At 40.0% G+C, this 23099-nt stretch overlaps 1 long non-coding RNA gene across 1 annotated transcript; it reads right to left on the reverse strand.

Moving 5' to 3' along the window:
* Nucleotides 1–2350: 2350 nt before the first annotated feature.
* On the reverse strand, nucleotides 2351–20611 carry LOC144583260 (uncharacterized). Its single transcript, XR_013536958.1, has 3 exons — nucleotides 20525–20611; nucleotides 3811–3877; nucleotides 2351–2723 (listed from the first exon to the last, which is right to left on the reverse strand). It is a non-coding gene; the product is annotated as an uncharacterized LOC144583260 (long non-coding RNA).
* Between the last annotated feature and the right edge of the window lie 2488 nt (nucleotides 20612–23099).

Below are 23099 nucleotides of genomic sequence, written 5' to 3' on the forward strand. Positions count from 1 at the left end.
GTTAGTTAGTTAGTTAGTTAGTTAGTTAGTTAGTTAGTTAGTTAGTCACTGCCATATTTCTCCTGGCGGTGGGACTTAAAGTGGCTCATGTTGTTGTATGTAAGGTGTTTCACATGGAAAAGTTTTTGTGTGGTTTTTTAAAAATATACTCCAAAATAACAATGGGGTATCAATGTACAGATGAATATACATCATAATAGCATTGTTGTGTTTATGTCAAGTATGAGGGGATGCTGATAAGTATTGAGCCTTTCTCAGAAAAAAATTGAGCTAGGAAGCTGCAACTGCCACACTATTCTACATATTCCCCCAGGAAGTCAATGCACTTGCCACTTCTGTCCTGCAGCTTCTTAAGTCCTTGCAAATAAAATTCTTCTCACTGCTGGTGTAACCACTCATTTGCAGCATTAGTTGCCTCCAAAACACTTGGAGGCAACTAATCGTTGTCCCTTTAGGCATTTTTGGGGGAACAGATAATAGTCAGAAGGAGCCAGGTCAGGAGAATAGGTTGGACGGGGCATCACTTGAAAGCCTAAGGAGGTCAGTTTTGTCATTGTTTCACCTGCAGTGTGTGACGAGGCGTTGTCATGCAACTGGATGACACCTTTGGAGAGCTTTCCTCGATGTTTTTCCTTGATGTTTTGCTTCAACTTTGTCAATAAATCACAGTAATATTTTGCATTGTTGGTTGAACCCTGCTGGAGGTAGTCCACCAGCAGAACCTCCTTCTTATCCCAAAAAACTGTTGCCATTTGCTTCTGCACTGACCTTTGCACTCGGAACTTCTTTGGCCTGGGGGAACCACTGTGCCTCCATTCCTTGGACTGTTCCTTTGTCTCAGGATCACAACAGTAGATCCATGTCTCATCACCACTTACCAGTTTGCTCAGGAAATCTGACTCATTTCTTGCAAAATGTTCCAAAACAGCCACCAATGACTCCACACGTTTCCTCTTTTGTTCAGTTGTCAAATGTTTGGGGATCCAATTTGCTGCCAGCTTTCTCATTTCCAAGTCATTGTGGATAATGGCACCAACTCTCTCACATGATATTCTCAGATATATAGCAATACTTTTGGCTGATATTTGGCGGTCTTCCGTGATCATGTCATGGATGGCTTTCACATTTGCAGGCACAAAGACAGAAACAACCCTTCCATTGGGTTTCTCACTTTCAACACTGAAATGGCCAATTTTAAAATTGACAACCCAACGTTTAACTGTTGCATATGAAGGGCCACTGTCACCCATAGTTTGTGACATTTCATCATGGATCTGCTTTGCACCTTTCCCTTGGAGAAACAGAAACTTGGTTATGGTCCTATGCTCTTCCACACTGAACTTTTCTGGAGGTGCTGCCATGTTCACTTTGGACCTGAACATGAAAGATAAGTTACAATCATAGGTAGTTGATTTTTGCACCATTGAATACAGACAAATTGGCCAATACACCCTGCAATGTATAGCTTCCTAGCTCATTTTTTTCTGGGAAAGGCTCAATACTTATCAGTACTCCCTCCTACTGCTCCTGTTCTCCTGAGGACTGTGGCAAACATGACGTTATCTGAAATAGTTATCAGAACCATTTCTATCGCAATACAAAATTGAGCAAGATTAAACTCAGTTTTGGGAAAAATGGTGAAACATGCTAAATATATGGCTATTTTGCTATGATCCCACTAGGGAAGGAGTTGAAGCTAGCCACTTCCGAACACATTTAACCATGTCAAAATGTGCATTTTTCATGCATTCCGACTACACTTGCTTTTTTTTCTATTCAGACAAACCTCTGAGAGGAAGAAGTGTTATCTGTGAAGTACCTATGAGTGGATTCTAGGCTGTGATATATACTTCACTTTGTAGTTCATTGTCTCCTGAGATGTGTTAAGAAGGACTTTGAGCTCATCATATAAGAAGAGGTGATGTTTAGCACGGAAAGAGCTTCATTGGTGAAGAAGCTTGCTGAGCTGTACTTGTGGAAAACCATGGAATTTTTCCAGGACCAGAGAAATAGAGAAGAAATGCCAAATAACAACTTGCTGTATTGATCTTACACAGATGACAACAGAGATTCATCCAGGGGTGTCTTTTCCCCTCCTCTGTGCATACTTTTTTCTTGGAGAACTGCTTAAATATTCTTTTGGAGTGATTCTGACAGTAAGCATAGACCTCACATAAATCACAGATGAAGCTGGCTGTCTAGATTAATTTCAGGTTGCTTTGAACACCACTAGTTCAAATGATCCAAACTTACAAGCATCTATCTGTAAATGCTCCGAGAAGTCTAAACCGTCAGGTTCTATTGTTCTAGCATTTTGAAATTGTCATCAAGTAGACACCAGAAAATCCCATGACGGTGACCTTGAATACAATTTTGCAAAGCTGGCCCTTTTCACAGAGGGGATTTATTGTTGAAGCAGTATGTCTCCAGCAGCCTCACTGTGCTGAAAACAAAGCAGCATGACACAGATCCACAGGATGCAAAGGAGGAACAGAAAAATCAAATTTCATCAAGTCGCTCATCAAGGTGGTGTCACCAACAAGGAACAATAAGGAAATGTTTTCTTCTGCAAGACATGACAGCCAACTTATTTCTACCAGTCTGCTGTATTTGCTTCAGCATCAGACCAACCTTTCTCCCCTTCTGTTTTATTTTAATGTGCTTCGCATGAGAGGAGGCTTGTTAAAACTGGTGCGTGGCAGCCTATCTCCTTCCTACAACTTCTAGAAAAGTTTGGAAAGAAAACAGAGAAGGCAGGAGCTGAATCACATCTCTCAATTGACTGACAACATCCTTCTTTATTCTCTAGTGCTTGTAGATGCCCCCCACCCAACCCTAACATACTTCAGATATCAAATGTAATAAGTTCAGACACCCATATATCTACTTTGTAAATCTTCAGTGTATGTGGATTCAATAGGAGGGAAATACAGTCCAAAATGTAGGCATAGAGGAAAGATGCTGTTTGACAGAACTACCTCTACTTTGGGGTGGGGAGGGAGAAATAGGTTAAACATTACCTGAAAATAATATACTGTGATGGTATAATCATATGCTAACATTTAATCACTTTTCATATACAATATTACCCCGATTCTTCTTTAAAATTTTATGTTGCATATTGCTATACATTTTTCTTGCTGACTGATTATTCCTGATTTTATTTATGTGGCTAATTTCTCTCCCCCCCCCCTTTCTTTCTCTTTCTTTCATTCTTTAAAAAAATAATCCGAAGCGTATATTTTAATGAGTAGTTTTGTTCCGCTAACATCTACAGAATAAGAGAATTCAGCACACCTGCCTAAATAAGATGCTCGAGATCACTGAGGAAAGAAATTGACATTTTACTTTTACCCTCAGCATGGAGCCAGGGGCAAAGTTTGATCTGAAAACTTGCAAATTAACCAAAACTGTCACTCAGGAGTTATGGGCCTGAATGCTGCAAAATATGTTCTTTGAAGTCCTCATTTCAGCAAAATTATTAAAAACTTTATATCTAATTAAAATTGTAACTGCATTCCCATTTTTCAAAATCTCTATATCCTGGGGGCCAATTGGGATGAGTGAATCCGCACCCTCCTCTCTGCCGCACACGGAACTGCTCCTACAGCAATATCAGATCATTACCATCTCCCCAGCTGAGAGGGAGCAGCCATTATCATGCAGCATTATTAATCTTCTTGTCTTATCAACTTGCAAATCACAAGCCATTGAGCCTTATGGCATGGTTCTGGGTCCATAGTTATTCATTTTGTAGGTCTACCTAGCCTTTGAGTCTCCTTAATCACCTGAAGATTGTCAGTCTCTTACCTCGGCCTGCCCCTGTGGCCCTTCTCAGCTTCTGTGAAAAGTCCATGATGTTCTCTCAAAAAAGGACCTTTTTATTTAAAGAAAGAGAAAGAGAGGGAGAGGGAGAGAGACAGAGAGAGAGAGAGGGAGAAAGGATAAATTTCATTAATGGATGTGAATTAACAACCTACTGCCAAGAGCTGACCCTTTCTCCTGACATGTACGTCTAAGTCATTCTTGTCACTCTTTCTCCCATTAATATTCTGAAAAAGACAGAGCACTGAAGAGAATAGAATATGATAGTTCCCTTAAACAGGCACTGTTGACCTTAGGTTGGGGATTTTTCTTTAATTTGCTTTTCTTAAAAAATAAAATATTAATCATATTGGAAAAGGCAAGAGGAGTTCCTTTACATTTTCAATATATTCCATTTAAAACATTGCATTCATTAAACGAAAGCATTGAACGTTTTGGGGTATTTTCTTGCCTGCCAAAGGAAAATAGAAATGTGATTTCCATAAGAAAGCAGATGTGACAGGTAAAGGGACCCTCATGGCAACTCTGATTCCCTCGACCTTCCAGTAACAAGGGTGCCACAAATATCTGTTTAGAGACCTTTTGTATCTTTATAGTTTGCAGCAATTTCAAATTGATTGTTTTTTTACTTCAAGGGTGGGAAAGCCATTTACAGCTTGTATGGAAAAATAATAATACTATGACAATAACTACTCAACAGGAGCATTTATCCGTCTTTCATTCCCCTGGAAAAGCTGGGGTTGGAGTATCTGTGTTTTTTTAAAGAAACTGATACAGTTATGAAGGAGTGTGGAGCTTAAAAGGATGAAAAGTGAAACTTGGGTTAGACGGGAGATGTAACAAGTCTGATAGTCTGTGATGAAATCCACATTTCATTATAAAAATAAAGAAAAACCACATAGTCTGCCTTAAGTACTGAACAAGGTATCTCCTATAACTTTCAGTGTGGCCAGAATCCAGTTTGTTGTTGTGTAATGTAAAGTTGAGTGTTACCTCTAGGCAGTCTAGATTATTACAATTCTTTGCACAGTGCACAGGTGAAAGTGCTTCGTGGATTGCATTTCTGCCTTTGTGGTATTGTAGCTAATTTGAGTGTAAGAATTAGTTACACCTGTGCAACTACTCAACAGGATTTCAGCTATAGAACAGTGGCCAGAATCCTTCTGGCATATTTACACCAGCGTAAGCCAATAACACGATCAGCTGGCATTATCTAGTGGTGATCTTGATCCTGTTGTCAATGATCCTATAGCACTTTTTGACCGTTTGAAACTACCCTTCCCATTACAAGCTCTCAAAGGCTTCCCTGTGGCAAACAGGAGCCCTTTAGGATATGAAATAGGGGGGATAGGAAGCTTTCAATTAACTTAGATTACATTTTACAAATAACAGCTGATGGCATCATTAGTTTCTGTTGGTGTACACAATAGGATTTTCTCAGTACTGTATATGATATATAAAATCCAACATAGCTATGGTTGGGCATATACAGTGGTGCCTTGCATTACGACGTTAATTCGTTCCAGCGAAATCGCTGTAGAACGAAAACGTCATAATGCGAAAAGTAAAAACCCATTGAAATGCATTAAAACCCGTTTAATGCATTCCAAAGGGCTGTAAACTCACCGTCCAGCGAAGATCCTCCATAGGGCGGCCATTTTCACTGCCTGTGCAGCGAGGAATCCGTCCCAGAAAACAGCAGGGGGCCATTTTGTTTACCCGGTGGCCATTTTAAAACCACCGATCAGCTGGAAAATCATCGTTTTGCGAAGAATCGGTTCCCAAAGCAGGGAACCGATCATCGCAAAGTGAAATTCCCTCATAGGAAACATTGTTTTGCGATCGCAAAAGCGATCGCAAAAAGTTCATTGTAATGCGGTTTCATTGTTAAACGGGGCAATCGTAATGCGAGGCACCACTGTAATTTATTTATTTATTTTATTTATTTATTTATTTTATTTCTATCCCGCCTATCTGATCATATTAGACCACTCTAGGTACTAGAGTTTTGGATTTCTGGTTAAATTCCTCTATTTTTACTGACTGACTGACTGACTGACTGACTGACTGGCTGACTGGCTGACTGACTGACTGACGTATATGCTGCCTTTTCCTCAAAGGATCCAAGACAGTTCACAGCATTTAAAAGAAACAAAGTTAAAAGCCAAATAATACATTGTTACAATATTAAAATGCATTGAATAACTTTCATATTAAAACTCATAATAAAAATAATATTGAAAACACAAGTAAAACACAATAAAATGTTCCCATTAAAAATCCTCTTAGTCAACCAATAATTTAAAGAAACCCCTGCCTAAAGAGAAAGTCTTCGTCTGCTTGTGGAAGGACAGCAGACATTGGGCTATTCTGGCCTCCTGTGGGAGAGAGTTCCAGAGCCTGGGAGCAGCAACAGAGAAGGCCATCTGTGCCTGCGCATCTGGTGGGACTGAGAGAAAGGCCTCTCCTGATGCTCTTAATACCCCGATAGTCTCATAAAGGGAGATACGGTCTTTTAGATAGCTTGGACCCAAGCTATTTAGGGCTTTATAGGTTAAAACCAGCACTTTGTATTGCACCCAGAAATAGATCTGTAGCCAGTGGAGCTTGTAATAGGGGAGTTATATGTTCTCTGTAACCAGACTCAGTTAATCATCTGCCTGCAGCATTTTGGACCCAATGCAGTTTTCGAACACTTTCCATAGGCAGCCCCACGTAAAGCACATTACAGGGACCCAGCTGAGATATAACTAAGGCATGGGTCACCATGGCCAAATCAGACCTCTCCAGGAACAGGTGTAGCTGGTGCACTAGTTTTAACTGTGCAAAGGCACTCCTGATCATAGCTGAAACCTGGGTATCCAGGCTCAGAGACAAATCCAGGAGTACTCCCAAGCTGCACACCTGTATTTAGCCCCATCCAGCTTCTACAGGCAGCATGTGAGGCTGTTTAAAAACAACAACCCACCTCCAACATACAACACATATACTTCAGGTGTTTCCCTTTAGGGTACCATTAACAGGCAATAGGGCAGGAGAAGGTTGAGCATATTTGTTCTTGATGACCACAGTACTATCCTTGCCTCTTTCCACCTATTTAGGGAGGCTTTGCAGTGAGGAGACTATCTGTGTAGATTCCCCAAACTTTTGGAACCTTGGAATGTAAGAGATCTGTATCCTATGGGAGTTCGCATAGATACAAAAGGCTTCCGCTTTCATCTATGGAGTGGCAAGGGTAGCAATAGTGGGTGGACAAGTGGAGCCAGTGTGCTCATCTTTGCCCACTCTCTTGCATGTCCATTGTACCTTAATGGTACCTCAATTGAGAGTGTTGTAACATGTTAAGAGTGGTATGACAACTAGGATTAGTTTTTCATCTTTTCCCATTTAACTGGCAATGGCTGAAATCCTATTCAGGAAGGAAGGAAAGGTACAGTAACAAGTGGGAAATTGTAACTGGCCATATAACAAGAAAGATAGCTAGGGATTAAATATTTGTTTATATTGCCCTCACAGTTGAAAGTGCATTTTTGAAGTTTTCTCAGGGCTGTGTATGATACAAGAATATTATTTTTCACATATGGGGACTTTTGATTTTTAAGAACAATTTGTGGAATTGTGCAAAAAACTTACACTTTGCACAGGAAACTTTGTTTTACACATAATGCAAAGTTTAGTTTAGTTTTTAAATGGAAGATTTAAAAAAACCCGACTTCTCTCTTTTTTGCTAATGGTGATGATAATGAAAAAAGCCCTGATCTTCTCATATAGAGGCAAATAATCTGATAGCAGTTGACAATGTTTTTGATGGGGTGATTTGATCTTTTATTGAGGACAATAATATTTATCAATATACATTATATCCTTATTCTTAGCAAATACAAACATACTGCCAGGTATAACCTCACAGAAATAAGAGGTCAGGGCCCAGATAAGAACATAGGAGCACAAACATTATCTTCCATGGAAGCGTAAGACATGCCCACACTATGAACCATCTGGTAGAAAGCAACAAGCGGACTGGGAAACATGGAATCATTCAGGAGGTATGAGTCAATGGTACTCAATGGTAACCAGATGTCAAATCATGGTGCACGCTTGAGGGCTCCTGCCTGGTTTATTATAGTTGGGATATTGGCATGAGGTGAAAAGCGCCATGTTTTATCTTCTGAAACCCAGTAACAGCTCAGAAAAATTCCATTATCCAATAATAAGTCAAAAACCCCCAAACCCTTCTAGATGCTTTTATCACATGGTATACACACTGACTCTTCAGATACTCGCTGAAATAAGTCCCTTATTAAGTGGAGATGTTGCTGTTGAGCATGGCCCTTCAAAGCTAAAATAAGAAAGGCGCTGCCTCCAGAAATAAGTGTGCCCCACTTATAGAAGAATGCAGCTAAGAATATGAAAGTAAACAGAATCAGCAGAAGATGGAAGTACCTGAAACATCCAAATTCTTCTTCAGGAATGTCCAAAATTCTTCAGACAAAACATTGTATAAACTTTTAAAAACAAGCCTTAAAAGAGTTCTTTGCCTGGTACCAAATATATATTAAAGCACATGTTCTAGGACTGAGCTGAAGCCCTTCCCATGAGGCGTCCTTCCCTCAGTGCATGGGCTTGTCTGGGAAATGAACCTAAGACCTCTCTCTCTCTCTCTCTCTCTCTCTCTCTCTCTCTCTCTCTCTCTCTCGAGCGAGCATCATGGCCCATTTAAAGCAACAAGCTGGGCGCAACTGTGCCTTTCCCCTTGTGGGGAGATTTCTCTGTTCTCACTGTGAAGATTGCGACCCATACTCCCACAAGGACTGTAGGCCAGCTCCAGTTTCAGACATTTTAGATGAGGTGTTTAAATGTAAAGCACCTCTTGCTCATACGACAGCTTCCTACTTCATGACTGACTGTAACTTTTAAAGCAGCTTAAAGTGAAAGACTTAAATCACAGGCCTTTCCCATTGAGGAACAGGATACGTTCTTATGTCTAACAGAGAACGTTGTGTGCATGCAGTATTATTCCACACCATAATGCCAAATTGTACATGACACCATTCACTTGTGCTACATTTACTATTCTGGATATAACCAGCAAATCCAGTGCTGGCTCTCAGCAATCATATTCCTGGAAATCTCATTTAAGAAATAATCTTCAATTAGTCAATGGTTTACAACCTAAGGTATGAGGATTTATCCTTTATGCTATCTTTATCCCACATAGTTAATATGGCTGATTTCATTAACATAAAGGAGTTCATATGAATTAGCAAAGGACGCTAAATGTGTATCAGGATAGGAACTACAAACACAAGCACCAGTGCAATTTAGGGAGCAGTCAGATGGCTCCAAAGGTGCACACCTGATCACACTAGAAAGAGTTGCTTTAACAGGAGTGATTTCTCTTTAAAAGACCTTTCTAACTCCCAGGGAATCACTCTAGCCCAGCCCCCAAAAGTAGATGCCCTACAGCTGGCCCAAAAAGGTCCAGCTTGGATACAGACTGGGGTCCAACTATCACACATTTCTCCATGCACCATGTAGTCACCAGGAAACAGATCACATTGGACCGCTCCAAAAGTAGCCCAAATTGCAATTTATTTCCCAATGAAATCACCTTCTTAGTGGAGTACTGCACTGGACCTTAGGGACTGAAATGCAATATCCCTTTAAGACTTGCTTGTGCATTTGTTAATTTAGCTATTATTTTTAAGTCAGCTTTTCTTGTCCTCAAATCTTAAATCACAACAAAAAGAACAACAGAATAAAAACAACCAAAGAAAACTGTCTTTCCAAAAAACAACTGTTTTAAAAAAAAAAGAAGTTCTGAGCACAGAATTCAGTATAAGATCAAAATAGGAGTGCTTACTTGGTTGTCATTTATATGCTACCTGTTTGAATGTAGAAAAGAGTTGCAATGTCCTGAAGCCGCTGATCTCAGACACTACAGTGTCAGTCTTTTAGCTGCCACAAGAACATAGTGGATGCACTTTTACTGGCTATCAGTTAATTTCTAATAAATGGATAGATAATTTAACAAGATGCACACATTTGTAAAGATGTGTACTGATGCAGTACAAAGTCAGTGCTAGTAGCAGTAACCTTAACCCTAGAAGATAATCAAATCATATTTAAAAGGTTTTTCAGTCCTTGTGTGTAATATACAATCAAGAGCATATCAGCCTATGTAAAAAATCTGGAGAAACTAAATCAAATCAAACCAACCCCACGTACTACGCTGCAAGCTAAGGCTGTGAATGGGTCCCCTTATTCAGTTTCAATGTCAACTTTACTAGGCATTTTGAATGGATCCTGATTCAGGCCATTTAATAACCCCATTTAATTGGATTTGCGACTTGAATCCAAATTGATTTGTAAATTCATGTTATCAGTCTCCTTCTGACTTACTTTGAAAAATCAAATTAGCTTTTTCTTTTTTTCCTATTGGTTTATATGAAAATTGGCACAATGATAGAAGTTTAAGTGATTACAAAACCTGCCAAATTTCAGACAGCTACCTTTATCTGAAATTTAGGAACGTGCATACTAGACACCTTTAAACCAGATATAGAAAGTAAATCGGGTATCTAATAACAATTAGGGCCAAATAAATTAGGACTGAATAAATTTTGCTACCAAAAAACCATTCAGGGAGAAGAAGAAAAATGAACAAGATTAGGCCAATCCTAATTCCCGAAACAAAGCAACGGAAAGAAAAAAGGAACAGAGATGCAGAGAAACCAGCCTCCATCAGTCCCTGTGATCTTCTAAGTACTGCACACATGATCACTGCCTGCAAGCACTGTATTTGGAAGGTGGCTGTGAAAAATTCTTGCCTCCGATAGCATGGTAGAACTGCCAATGAGCAAAATCCACCTACTCACCTTATCACACCTTCATCTTGCATTCACACAAATTTTCCTTGCAATCTGTCTTCCCCATTTCATTTTAGATGTATACATCACTGAATTAATCTAAATTATGTTGGCCCCTTTTGCTTTTCCCCAGAACAGACTTCACCATTCTGCTTCAATCCAAATCTCTTACAAATCAACTATAATGTGGCTAATCTGGTTCAGGAGGCCGTTGAAGCAGGGGTATAGGCAAATCATAAGCATGTATTGGATGTTGTCAACATAATCCTATAAAAATTAATTCTATGGGACTTACTCCTAGGTAAGTGGCATGGGGTTGTTGCCTAAATATGCTTTTTGGGATGCATTGTGACTATTAATCAAATTATATATATAATTTTTCACAGGCACAACACCCCCCCAAAGGTCCATGCAATTTTAGAAAGCATAACAGATAATCATTTTAAAAAGAGCAGAAACAACATAAATGAATGACATGTGGAGGACAGCACAAAGGCCAGAACATTCAAAGCCAAGACAAGGGTATTGGGGTGAGAGTACTAAAAGTGTTTATAAATACAGCAGCATATTAGACAGTTTGTGGAGCAAGGAAAAATAGCGGACAACTGTTATCATGGATAAAATCTATAAAAAGAACAGAGAAAGGTATATTGGAAGCAGTGCCACTCTACATGTCAAAGAGGACTAAGTTCAATACACTAAAATAAATGTAAGAACGAACTCCTTCACAGAATCATTGCAGATGGAAACTGCTTATCGTATAACTTTGCTCAATAAAGTTCAAATAAGGGACCCTTAAGTCCCATTGATTTTAATGAAAGAGAAGCACTTGCTTAATGTTGTAACGTATACAGTTTAAACATGCTTAATGTTGTTCAAAGTGCTTGTATGAATAATCTATACTCTGCCCATGCTGGAGAGGTTGGCAAGCTGATCTTTACAAAGCCATCATTATCCGATGGGGCGGCTCATTCTACATCCATTCTGTCTATTAAAACCATATGCACAGTAGGAACATAGGACAATTTTATTTCTGGTACACTTTTCATTGAGCCCACTTAATTTGACTTTTCAAATTTTTGCAGTTACATTAGCAGGAAAGTTGTTGGGATGGGCTTATTATTAAAAGTATGCAGAAATAACATGGGCTGATCTTTCTGTCTTCAATGTGCAATAATAAATGGATTTATTTATTTTTTTAAAAATCTTCCCCAATCTCTGGCATCATATATGCTCCACAATTTTGAGGGCTAAAGGAAGATGTACGTGCACACTTCCACATGCCCACCACATTTCCCACCTGCACACACTCCCACATGCCTGGTCACGCACACGTAGTCAAGCATGCATGCATGCCCACTCAGCAGGCCAGATAAAAAGGCAACATGGGCTTGATATGGCCTGTGGGCCATAGATTGGAGACCCCTGGACTAAGGTAAGCACTCACAGTATCAAATATTTGGCTCCTAATGCTGGTGGAATGGCACGGCTCCCAGACTCTGGAATTCCCTTCCACAGGAGGCCAGACTGGTCCCATCTTTGCTATCTGTCCACAAGCAGGCAAAGACCTTTCTCTTCAGGCAAGCCTTCTCTCAATAGCCAGCTACCTGTGTGTGATTTTTAGACACATTGTTATGCATTACTGCTATGACTGCATTGTTTAGTACTACAGTGGTGCCCCGCATAGCGAGGTTAATCCGTTCCGGATTAACCTTCGCTATGTGAAATCTTCGCTAAGCGGGAAGTAAAAAGCCACTGGAATGCATTAAACTTCATTTAATGCGTTCCAAATCGGCCCTAAACTTCCCACTTAGAGAAGTTTCCTGGCCCCGGGCAGCCATTTTTGCGCCCTCGGCAAGCAAGGGGAGGGCGCGAAAACGCCGCGCGGGGCCATTTTGGGTCGTCCGTGGCCATTTTGAAGCCACAAAACAGCTGTTTTGCGGCTTCAAAACGGACCCGAAATGGCCCAGCGCCGCGTTTTCGCGCCCTCCCCTCGCTTGCCAAGGGCGCGAAAACACCACGCGGGGCCATTTTGGGTCGTCCGGCGCCCATTTTGGAGCCGCCGAACGCAGCTCCAAAATGGCCGCCAGACTCCCCAATCGTTGCAATACGAGTGCGGCGATTGGGTGCTCCGTATAGCGATCCCGAAAAAGGGGATCGCTATACGGATTCGTCGTTATGCGGTGCGCTCGCTAAGCGAGGCACCACTGTACTTGTGTTTTCCTCTCAGAGTGACACATTTTTTAGATTTTTGTATACTTAATGATCTTTGCCTTAAGATTGCCTGTTAATTGATGTATGATGCCTCCTTATTTATTGTTGTGACGTTCCTCTTTCACGTCACAATGGTCAGGACACTCTCTCATTCACACTTTATTTACGCTGCCACCAACCACTCCTTCATAAGACTCTTCAGACAAATGTATGATTTTAAAAATAAAAACTTGTATTTTATTGATAACAACAGAAGGACTGATAAATCACTTTATCAACTAAAATATAAATTCAATCAGTAATAATAAAGTAATAATAAAGTATCCCCTCATACACACTATCACTCAGACCTTAACTCTTCATAACTCTCCACTCTAACTCTCAACTCCTAACTAACTAAAAACTGTCTCACATCATTCACTCCCCCCCTTATATACACAGCTCCACCTCCTGGAGTCCCACCTCCTGCTCTGCTATAGGCAGATGGGTTCCAGTATAACCATGATAGGCAGGTGACGTCATCGCAGCCGTCACATTTATTGTTCATAATTTTTAAATATCTCTTTTTATTGATGTTAACCACAGTTATATATTCATTGTTTTCAACTTCAAATATTATCTTTCATTGATGGTTGTTGTGGGTTTTTCGGGCTCTTTGGCCGTGTTCTGAAGGTTGTTCTTCCTGATGTTTCACCAGTCTCTGTGGCCGGCATCTTCAGAGGACTGCAGTAGGAACTCAGTCCATGCTCTGTTGCTGTTTGTTGGATAGTTGAGTATTTATAGCTGTGGGAACATCTTCAACAAAAAAGAGAAAAGTCTAAAACTTAATAAGGCCTGGCTCCCAGCACTGGAAAATACAGTCTGCAAAAGTCAACAAACTCTACCCAGCCACAAGGACCAGGGATCATTGCACAAAAAAGACCAGCTAAAGACACCCAGTGACAGATAATCTCTCCCTCTTTTCACAACAATACATCCACAACAAAAACACACTGATCACCATCATCACCCTGTCTCCTGAAAAAGACAAAAGCTGTTCCCACAGCTATGAATACTCAACTAACAGCAACAGAGCATGGACTGAGTTCCTACTCCAGTCCTTTGAAGATGTCAGCCACAGAGACTGGAGAAACGTCAGGAAGAACAACCTTCAGAACATGGCCAAAATGCCCGAAAAACCCACAACAACAATCCCAGCCATGAAAGCCTTCGAGAATACATTGTCTTTCATTGTAGTAAGCTACCTTGGGTCGGCTTACAACAATAAGACTGGGTAAAAATATTTTAAATAAATAAATAGACTCTCCTTTAAAGCTTAGTGTCACAGGGAAAAAGTGGGATGTCTGTAAAATCAATGAGCATGGTAAAATGGCTGTCTGCTTTGGACACAGGGGGCTCCCCACCTATAGTCCAAGAAAGAGGGAGTGGGCCATGGTGGAAGCACCTCAGCTGTTCCAGCTTCCAGAAGATCAGAGCTCATTTCTTCCAAAGAAAATAAACCATATCCAAAGAAACCCATAGATTTCACTCTTGCAGGGATGTAAGCCTGAGAGCCTTATCTAGACTTGGAAAGATACCCCCGCAAATAACCGTCAAGACCCATAAGACCCTTTATCTCCATATGAGAACAAAGTAAGAAGTAATGGTTGTTGTGGGTTTTTCGTGGCCGTGTTCTGAAGGTTGTTCTTCCTAACGTTTCGCCAGTCTCTGTGGCCGGCAGCTTCAGAGGACAGCACTCTGTGCTCTGGTGTAGTTGGCTTGGGAGTGGAGTATTTATGGCTGTGAGATGGTCTTTTGTCTTTTTCTGTAGATGGGTGATTAGTGTGTCTTGTTGTGGGTGTATTGTTGTGATAAGAAGGAGAGATTATCTGTCACTATGGTTGATGGGTGTCATTAGCTGGTCTTTTGTGTGTAATGATCCCTGGTCCTTGTGGCTGGGTAGAATTCGTTGACCTTTTGCACGCTGTATTTTTGAGAGCTGGGAGCCAAGTTTTGTTGAGTTTCAAACTTTCCTCTTTTTTGTTGAAGTTCTGCTGGTGCTTGTGGATATCAATGGCTTCCCTGTGCAGTCTAACATAGTGAGAATGAAACAAGTAAGCATTTATATCCCTTACCTGATCAGACTCACAAGGTGCCATTTTGTTTCTATTGGATGGGAGCATTTCATTACAGAGGTTATTCTCTGAGGGAGAACTGTTTGTGTTTCTTAGTAAGAATGGTCCCAGCCATTTCTGTAATAGCAAAATGCAGCTACGCCTTTCCCCGCCTCTTCTGCCACGGAGGTTGAGGGAAATCCAGGAAGCTATTCATGAAGCTGTTCACGGTGCATGTATGTTCTCCATTATTAAATTATACAATTACAGTATTACCCAAGACTAAACCACATGGTATATGAGAACAAGTGAACTGACACCCACCCACCACCAAACTGACCTCCCCCAGACACATATTTTTGTCAGGAAAAGCTGGTTAGGGAAGGGGCTGTTTGGAGCAGAAAGACAGCAATGACAGGGATGCGGAATTATTTTACTAGCCACTATATTCTTTCTTCTGCAGGCATTCACTTATATTTTCGAACTTGTATTTCCACTGAAAAAAAATCTTCCTTCTCCCTCATATTTCCCTTTTCTCCCTCAGGCCTTCTCATCTCTACTTAAGTGTATGACTTCAGTTTTCATTTCTTATTGTTTGGGAAGAGTTAATAAATGACATTTTTGCTTTGACATTAAAAAAAATGCTGCAAGTCTATCAGCATCAGAGGTTGTTAATACAATCATGTCCTATTCTAACAATGGAGGGAAATGCTGAATGAATACAGTTTATTTATATATTAAATAAATCTATTTCTTGCATGCCCTTGAGAGCTGGCTGATTTATCAGTTAATAAAATAATCATACACTATAGACCAGTGCTTCCAATTTATTTTAAAAAGAACTAACGTTGCATTTTTTGACATATATGAATACAAATGTAACACAAGAGAAGGCTTTGTTCAAAGCAATATATTATATATCTATAGTTAGGCAAGAATTACATTGCACTGTTATTTGTAAGACTGATCTGGTAAACACTAATGTCCCGTGATGCCTTTGGTTATGTCAAGTCCAATGGACCTCAGTGAGATTATTTATCTGGGTGGAATTATTCACATGAATAAGAACCACATGATCCAGCTGGACACAAATCAGTGAGACTATTTTAATTATGCACTCTGAACTCCATAGAAAAAACAAAGTTCTGCACAAAGGGGATCAATCACTAAAGACTGACTCATCATTTTTATGTTCCTTCTAAAAACAGCAAGAATAGCAAACAAAACACAGTCTTTAATTCTGTCTCGGGGGGGGGGGGGGAGGACCGATGAAAAAGAAGCCAAGGACTCCAGGAAGAGTCACATTTGTACATAATTCTAGGCCTCCAAGAATTTCTGTATTACAGTTGCTATTTCTACAGACAGTGCAGTCTCTTAAAAATGATTCTGGGGTGTTGAAGAGGGGGAAATTTGCAATCAATTGTTTTTCAAAATAAAACGGTCATATGTTACGTCTCTTTAAATAGATGGTTAAAATCATTTACAATATGCATAATTTTTATTCTGTAACATTGGTTCCTTCTTGCCGAGCTTTCTCACTTAAGCAGGACATGCATGTGGTGTTCTATTTTATTTTATTTTATTTTATTTTTGCACCACTGAGGAGTTGTTCCCAGAGGTAATGCTTGCATGATCAGATCCTAATTTTTGAGGCACTACTGGAATCTAGATTATGTTTTCAAAAAAGAATCCCACCCCTGCTGCTCTAATAATTTTCTTTCTGGTACACACCATCTTGAAATTCCCTCAGCTTTCTTTGGTATCTTAGCCCTAGCCCTGCTTTGTTATCTTTGCTGCTTCTTTCCCACCCCTCCAGTCAGTCGTCTCCTTCTGTTCTGGTCTTTGGGGACCCTGAACATTCCTCCTCAATTGAGTAGTTTTAACTACAAGTTTCTCTTCATATTTTCTAAACTCTGGGCTATATTCCCCTTGAGATAAAATTTTAAAAAAATACAGTAGAAACTCCACTATTTTTGAAACTCACAGTCTTGAAGCTGAAAGCCTTTTTATTTTCCAGTGGATCACATTTTGTGAAGGCTTCTACAAAAGAAAAGTCTGGGCCTCCAAGCCCACAAATTCATAGGCAATTCCAAAGTTGCCTCCGTTCTGCTGTTTCACACCTTGTCAGTGTCATTGCAAATTGCTCCTCTAAAGATGTTCCCCCTTTACTTTTCCTATGAAACAAGGTTCTTTGGGCAGCCCCCCACAGCCAGTGTTGTGGTGGAAAACAGAACCGGTCCTACCACTGACCAAACTGAAGCACCCTCAGATTGTGAAGTGGCAAGGGTCATTACCTTGCCACTTCAAAGGTAGCATTGTTGCAAGAGAATCTTTACTGCTTCCCCATACAAAATAAAATGGAGGAAGAGGAAGCAAAGAAGATGCTGTTGCTTTAAGGTGGTCCTTGTTCTCTTCTGCTCTGTAATACCTGATGGCGAGTTGTTCTCACAGCCAAGGAACTATGAGGCAAAATATTATTCCTACAGATTTTTTTTAAAATCCCTCTCCTCCCGTGGTCGCTTGCTTGCAAGGACCCCTCTGAGTGAAACATTATGAAGGAAATTAGTTGGTAAAACAGAATGGGGTAAGCAGAATGGGGGGCAAGGACCAAGATTCCTTTGGGCAAGATTCTGGGCTCACTGTCACCACCACTTCCAGTTCTGTGTGCAATGAAGGGGGATATTTTTCTTCCTACTTCAAATGGTGGGAAAACTTGCTCTGTCCCTGGGGATAAATGTGAACCTGCAGTCACTTGTGATCGTCTCCCCAGCCATGGACTCTAAAGAGACTCCAAAAAATGCAGACATCTAACAATGATTTAGTATTGGTTCCCTAACTGGTGTAGTGGTGGCAGGCCTCCTAGAGGGGCATGAAGAAATTCAAAGAGGAACATGAGGCTGTGGTATTTTAATAAAGGGGGGGGGGCGAATTAGTTTAAATGATCACTACCAGATTTTAGGATTTTAATGAAAATTTGTACTTAAAATCATGTTACAGTATTAAGATTTGTGTTAAAATTAACTTTTAATAGGATTTTAATTATGAACTGAGGGTTTTTTTTATATTAAAAGAGGCAGGAGGATGGTAAATCGAAAGCTTCTCAAAAGGGAAGCACGATGCTGGTTTGAGACCCCCTCCCCGATCAGATCTTTTGGACATCTAATGAATATCAGTTACATATTCATCACCAAGCCAACCCCCCCTGACCTGGATATTAACAGAGAGCACACAACACAGTGTTGCTGGAAAATATGCATTTCCTCCCAGTTCCTGTGAAAATTGCTGCTAAGGGAGGGGGAACAAAAGAAATTGAAAGTGAGAGGAAAACCAGGTTCCTACTAATGAAAAAAGTGCTGGCACTCTGCACTGCAACCTGTGTCTACAACAACAGTGACTGAGAGGCATGAATGTAGTGGGTGGCACCCTTCAGCAGTCCTTCCTCTGTGCTTTGTAGTCAGAAGGCTGCCACTTCCATCATGCAGCATCTGCATCTTTTTGATGGAATAACAAGCTAGAACAGGTGGGGAATTATTGGACTCTCTTCTCCGATATGCACCTAGACTTTCCTCGGCAAATTATATATTTGACAAATACGTGATTAAATGAATATGGTTTCTCCTCATCCAGTCACACCTACTTTGGCTCTTAGATGAGCCGGTTTGCTAGAATGTTACAATTAAGGTAAGCTGTCCTGCTATATCTGAGATGAAGCACTTGGAAGTTACTTTTTTAAGGCTGCAGTTCTCAGAATCCTACAGTTTGCATGGCCAGGCCGTGCAATTTTTTGCCATTAAAAATAAAAATCTCAGGATGAATACTCCTATTCTGAAACATAGGAAAACTCTGTTTGCCCCACTGCATAAAACATGAACATCTTTTTTTAAAAGTATGTTGCTCTTAACTCCTAATCATCAGTCATGATGGATGATCTTTCCTGGCATTAGAACGATTTGTTTTATTATTTTTTTTCCAAGTGGTCATTTTATAATCACAATAAATGCTCTGGGCCAAGGGGTTGTGCTGATTAATCCACACCTCAGCTGTGCAAGAAGCAGGAACGGAAATGCACCCAAGGTGTGCATTAATGAGCCCTCCCGTACAGTCTGTCATGTCTTACTGTTTAATTAAATCCCAAACCAAATAGTTTTGAAGAGAAGGTTAGGAATGAACATTTTTTTTCTTCTTCTTTAAACGATCTTCATGAAACAGGGGAAAGAAAAACAAGATATATTTAGAACAATATTTTAATTTGTGATACTTTACTCGATTAGATGAAAAAGAATGTAATGTTTAAAAAAAGAGGGAGAAAATGTGATTAAGATGCTTAAGTGCACAGTATATTACATGAAATTTCCGATCATAAAGAAAGGTAATATCTACTCAAAATTATAATTTCTGTACTTTGAAATCATCTCAGCAAGAATTATCTACCCATATCAAATTGCAGCACTTGTCAAAATCAACTGTAAAGCAGCTCAAGTGCTCTTCTGAATCAACAAAACAGATGTATAGCGATGTGAGGTTGCAGTGAGATGGAAATAAAAGTGAACTATATGCCAGTCATTGCCCTTAATCTCTTGAACCCAGCACTTAACAAAGTGGATATCACAGGTCTTTGAGACACTATTTATAATGGGGAGGGGGGAAAATCAAGGCTTGAATCTTAATAATATATGTAAAAACATTCTATAAAAATTATTTGCTTCTGGCTTTGTTAGACTGCCAAGCACACCAGGACTCGTTCATAAACAGGGTGAGGAATTGGGGGGAAGGGGAAATAAAACAGTTTTTTCCCTAAGCTTTTCAAAGGCCAGGGGCCACTCTTTTCTTTTTTATAATAGTAATCTTAGATATGCGGAGCTGGAAGGGATCCTGTAGATCATCAAGACCAGCCTCAGTCAAGAAAGCACAGTGGGGAATTGAACTCTCAATCTCTGGCTCCACTGCCAGATACTTAAACCACTGAGCTATCCAGCAGTTCTCCTTTTCTGTTTTTTTTCTTTTAGAGCAGGAAATTAGCTCTTGCAGTGGAGGAAAAGGCGCCACATAATCTGCCCAGTTCCACTGTGCTTTTTGCTGAGTCTCAGCAGAATTAAACACAGAAGTCTCAGAGAAAACTTGTGGTTTGCATGGGAGAATCCAGGCCAAAACCTCTGCAAAGTGTGAAACAAAATTAAGCCTGGAGTGAAAAGGCTATGGTTAATATTCTGGAAAGCAAAATGTACAATGGGCGACCTCAAAACTTTCCTTTCAGAGTTGGTAATGGCTTCACACAGAGTTATGTCCAATTTGGCCCTCTTACTGACAGAACATCTTTTACAAGCATAAAGGAGATGGGGGGGGAATCCCTTGTCTTTGGGTAGCCTATCATTACTTCCTTAAAGTTTCATTGTAGAGAACATGGAGATCCTGTAGAAAAGTTGAAAGAGATTAGAGAGGGGAAGAAAGGAAAGGGAAGCCTGTGCTTAAGCAGAACTCTTGACAGGTCAGATGATAATTTATCTATAACTGAAACATGCTTACTCCCAGGATGGTAGTTTGAAGGCAGCAGGTCCTATATGTACATCTTGAAAAGCCTTGTTCAGCACAGTGGGTTTTGTCTCTGAAAATACGGTTGCCCTGAAAAAGAAAATAAAATTTGTTTTCTTTTCATTCCTCTTGTGTGCATGCATTACTGCTTTTCAAAATTGCTTGAATAATAGGAGGCAGTTCAGCTTCACTATAAAATAACCCCTCAAGTGTTTAAATGAGGAAAGAAAGGTATGGTATAAACCCATCTTATTTCTCAAAGTGGGACTTCTCAACAGCACTTTCTCACTATGTGAGTGAACACAGCTGTAAGATTCAGTGCAGGTGACCTGGAAAGGGACCCGCTCCAAAATGATTTTGTGGTGGCCCTGTGTGCAGTGGAGTGGTTAGAGTACCTGGCTAGAGCCTGAGAGATCCATGTTCTATTTTGGTTTTGTCCCCCTTGGGTGGAGAATCGTAGGCTATAGTGCTTATGGTGCTGGACTAAAAAGCCAGGAAGATCTGGAACTACCAGACAGCTCTGTGGTTTACAGATCTGGCTGCGGAGATGGACTTGATGGACCTTCCAGGTCTGCAGTTCTAAAATTCTGAGGTTACAATCTCACTTGAGCTATGAAATTGTACTCGAAGGCCCTGGAAAACATCATATTCTCTCCATCTGACCCATCACACTAAACTGGTATGAAGATAACGTGGGGATGTTTACCTCATATGCTGCCTTGGGCTTATTAGAGGAAATATGTGCTAAAATATGAGTAAATGGAGTTGCTCTGTGCTTGTGGTATATGAGATAGAGAAGAACAGAGAGACTAAAAGAGACACAGTAATATTAAAACTGGATGGGAGGCAGCAAACAGGGTGTTAGGAGGAAAAGCTTAGATGGGGATACCTCTCCCTCTAGGGACTCACCCAGTTTCTTCCAGGGAACATCCCTGGTTGAGAATGGTTTTGCAGTGCATCTTGCAAATGCATAGAAAGCAAAGGAAGTCAAAGAAGTGTGTGTGCACGCGCGTGTGCGTGTGTGCGTGTGTGTGTGCGTGCGCGTGTGTGCGTGTGTGTGTGCGCGCGCGCGCACGCAGCCCCAGAGAAAAGAGATGTAATGTTTTCCAAATGGCAAAGATAGACAGTGGGTTTTTTGGCCCTTATCTGTATTAATATTTTGAATAAACAACAACAAATAAATAAAATTAACATAGCCTATGAAAATCTGGATTAGTTTCAGTTGAAGGAACAGCAAAATTTGGCTGAAGAAATATCAATAATTTAAGGCATGACAACATTTTAATTGGAGGGAAATAGTAATGATTTGAAATGACTAAAGAGGAAGGTTAAATAAGAAAGTGCAAAAGCAGAATAGCAGCTGAATATTAAGAAGGCAAAAATAATGACTTCAGAAGAATTACACAACATTATTGTTACAACTAAGGAATTGACATTGTCTAAGATTCTTGATATGCCAGTTCAACCATCAATCCATATGGAGACAGCAAGCAAGAAATTAGAGGGCTGAGACTTGGAAGGATGATTATGAAAGAATTAGAAAAGATCTTTAGGTGTAAGGATGTGTCACAAGAGAGCAAGGCCAGAATTATTATACCATTATTTTCTTCTCTGCTACTTATACATGTACAGTGGAGACAATGGGCAATGAAGGAGAACTGAGAGGGAAAAATTCATTCATTCAAAATGTGCTATTGATGGAGAGCTTTATAGACACCAGAGAAGGAAAATGGCAGTCTTAGGCCAGCCTCTTTCTCTTAGCCTGACCTACATGACAGGATTATTGTAAGGGTAGAGTGTTGGGACGACAGCTTATAAATATAACTAACAAATAATTTAAAAATGTCTGTTCTGCATAGTCTTCACATTTTTTCAATGACACAGGGTTCTGTTCAAAATACTACAATGGTTTTAAACAAATTCTGCTTGAAACTTCATGCATGTTTTATACAATATGCATGAATTTTCATTTTTTAAAAAAACTGACTTTCCTCCATTTCCCCTCAGTGTATGCATTTTTGTACACTTCTGATTACAGACCAGCATTACAAAAATGTTTTTAAAACGTGGAAACTGCAGCATAATTATGTTCTGCTCCGTGTACTGTTTGGGAAGTACACATTAAAATGTGATTCAAACAAATGCTGCTGTCATCCCAACATCTGCTTTTACCTATATGAATGTAGTTTCCAGAGCTTAATATACTTGCATCACTTGCCTGTTGTGCTGTATACTTGTTTTATTAATATATTATTTACCTTGCCCAGATGGACTTATTTCCCCACTAAACTAAACTGTAACATGCATTTTAAGAAATGTCCTGGTGAACACATATCACAAAGCTGCTCTACTTTTTTTCAGAATGACTTTACCGTTGCTGCTTCCTCTCCCCGTCCTTTAATTTCACTTTTTCCCAGTTTTACTTTTCTGTGCCACACTAAGCAAAACAGCATTATCTGCACAACTTCCTTACTTAACATTGTTGTTCCCAAAGGTTTGCTTGTAACAATCACAGCACCATTTATTTCCCTCTTTTTCCATCCACTGTCATTTCGGTACAGATTTAATA

Source organism: Pogona vitticeps, chromosome 5, assembly GCF_051106095.1.
Source record: "Pogona vitticeps strain Pit_001003342236 chromosome 5, PviZW2.1, whole genome shotgun sequence".
Classification (NCBI taxonomy): domain Eukaryota; kingdom Metazoa; phylum Chordata; class Lepidosauria; order Squamata; family Agamidae; genus Pogona; species Pogona vitticeps.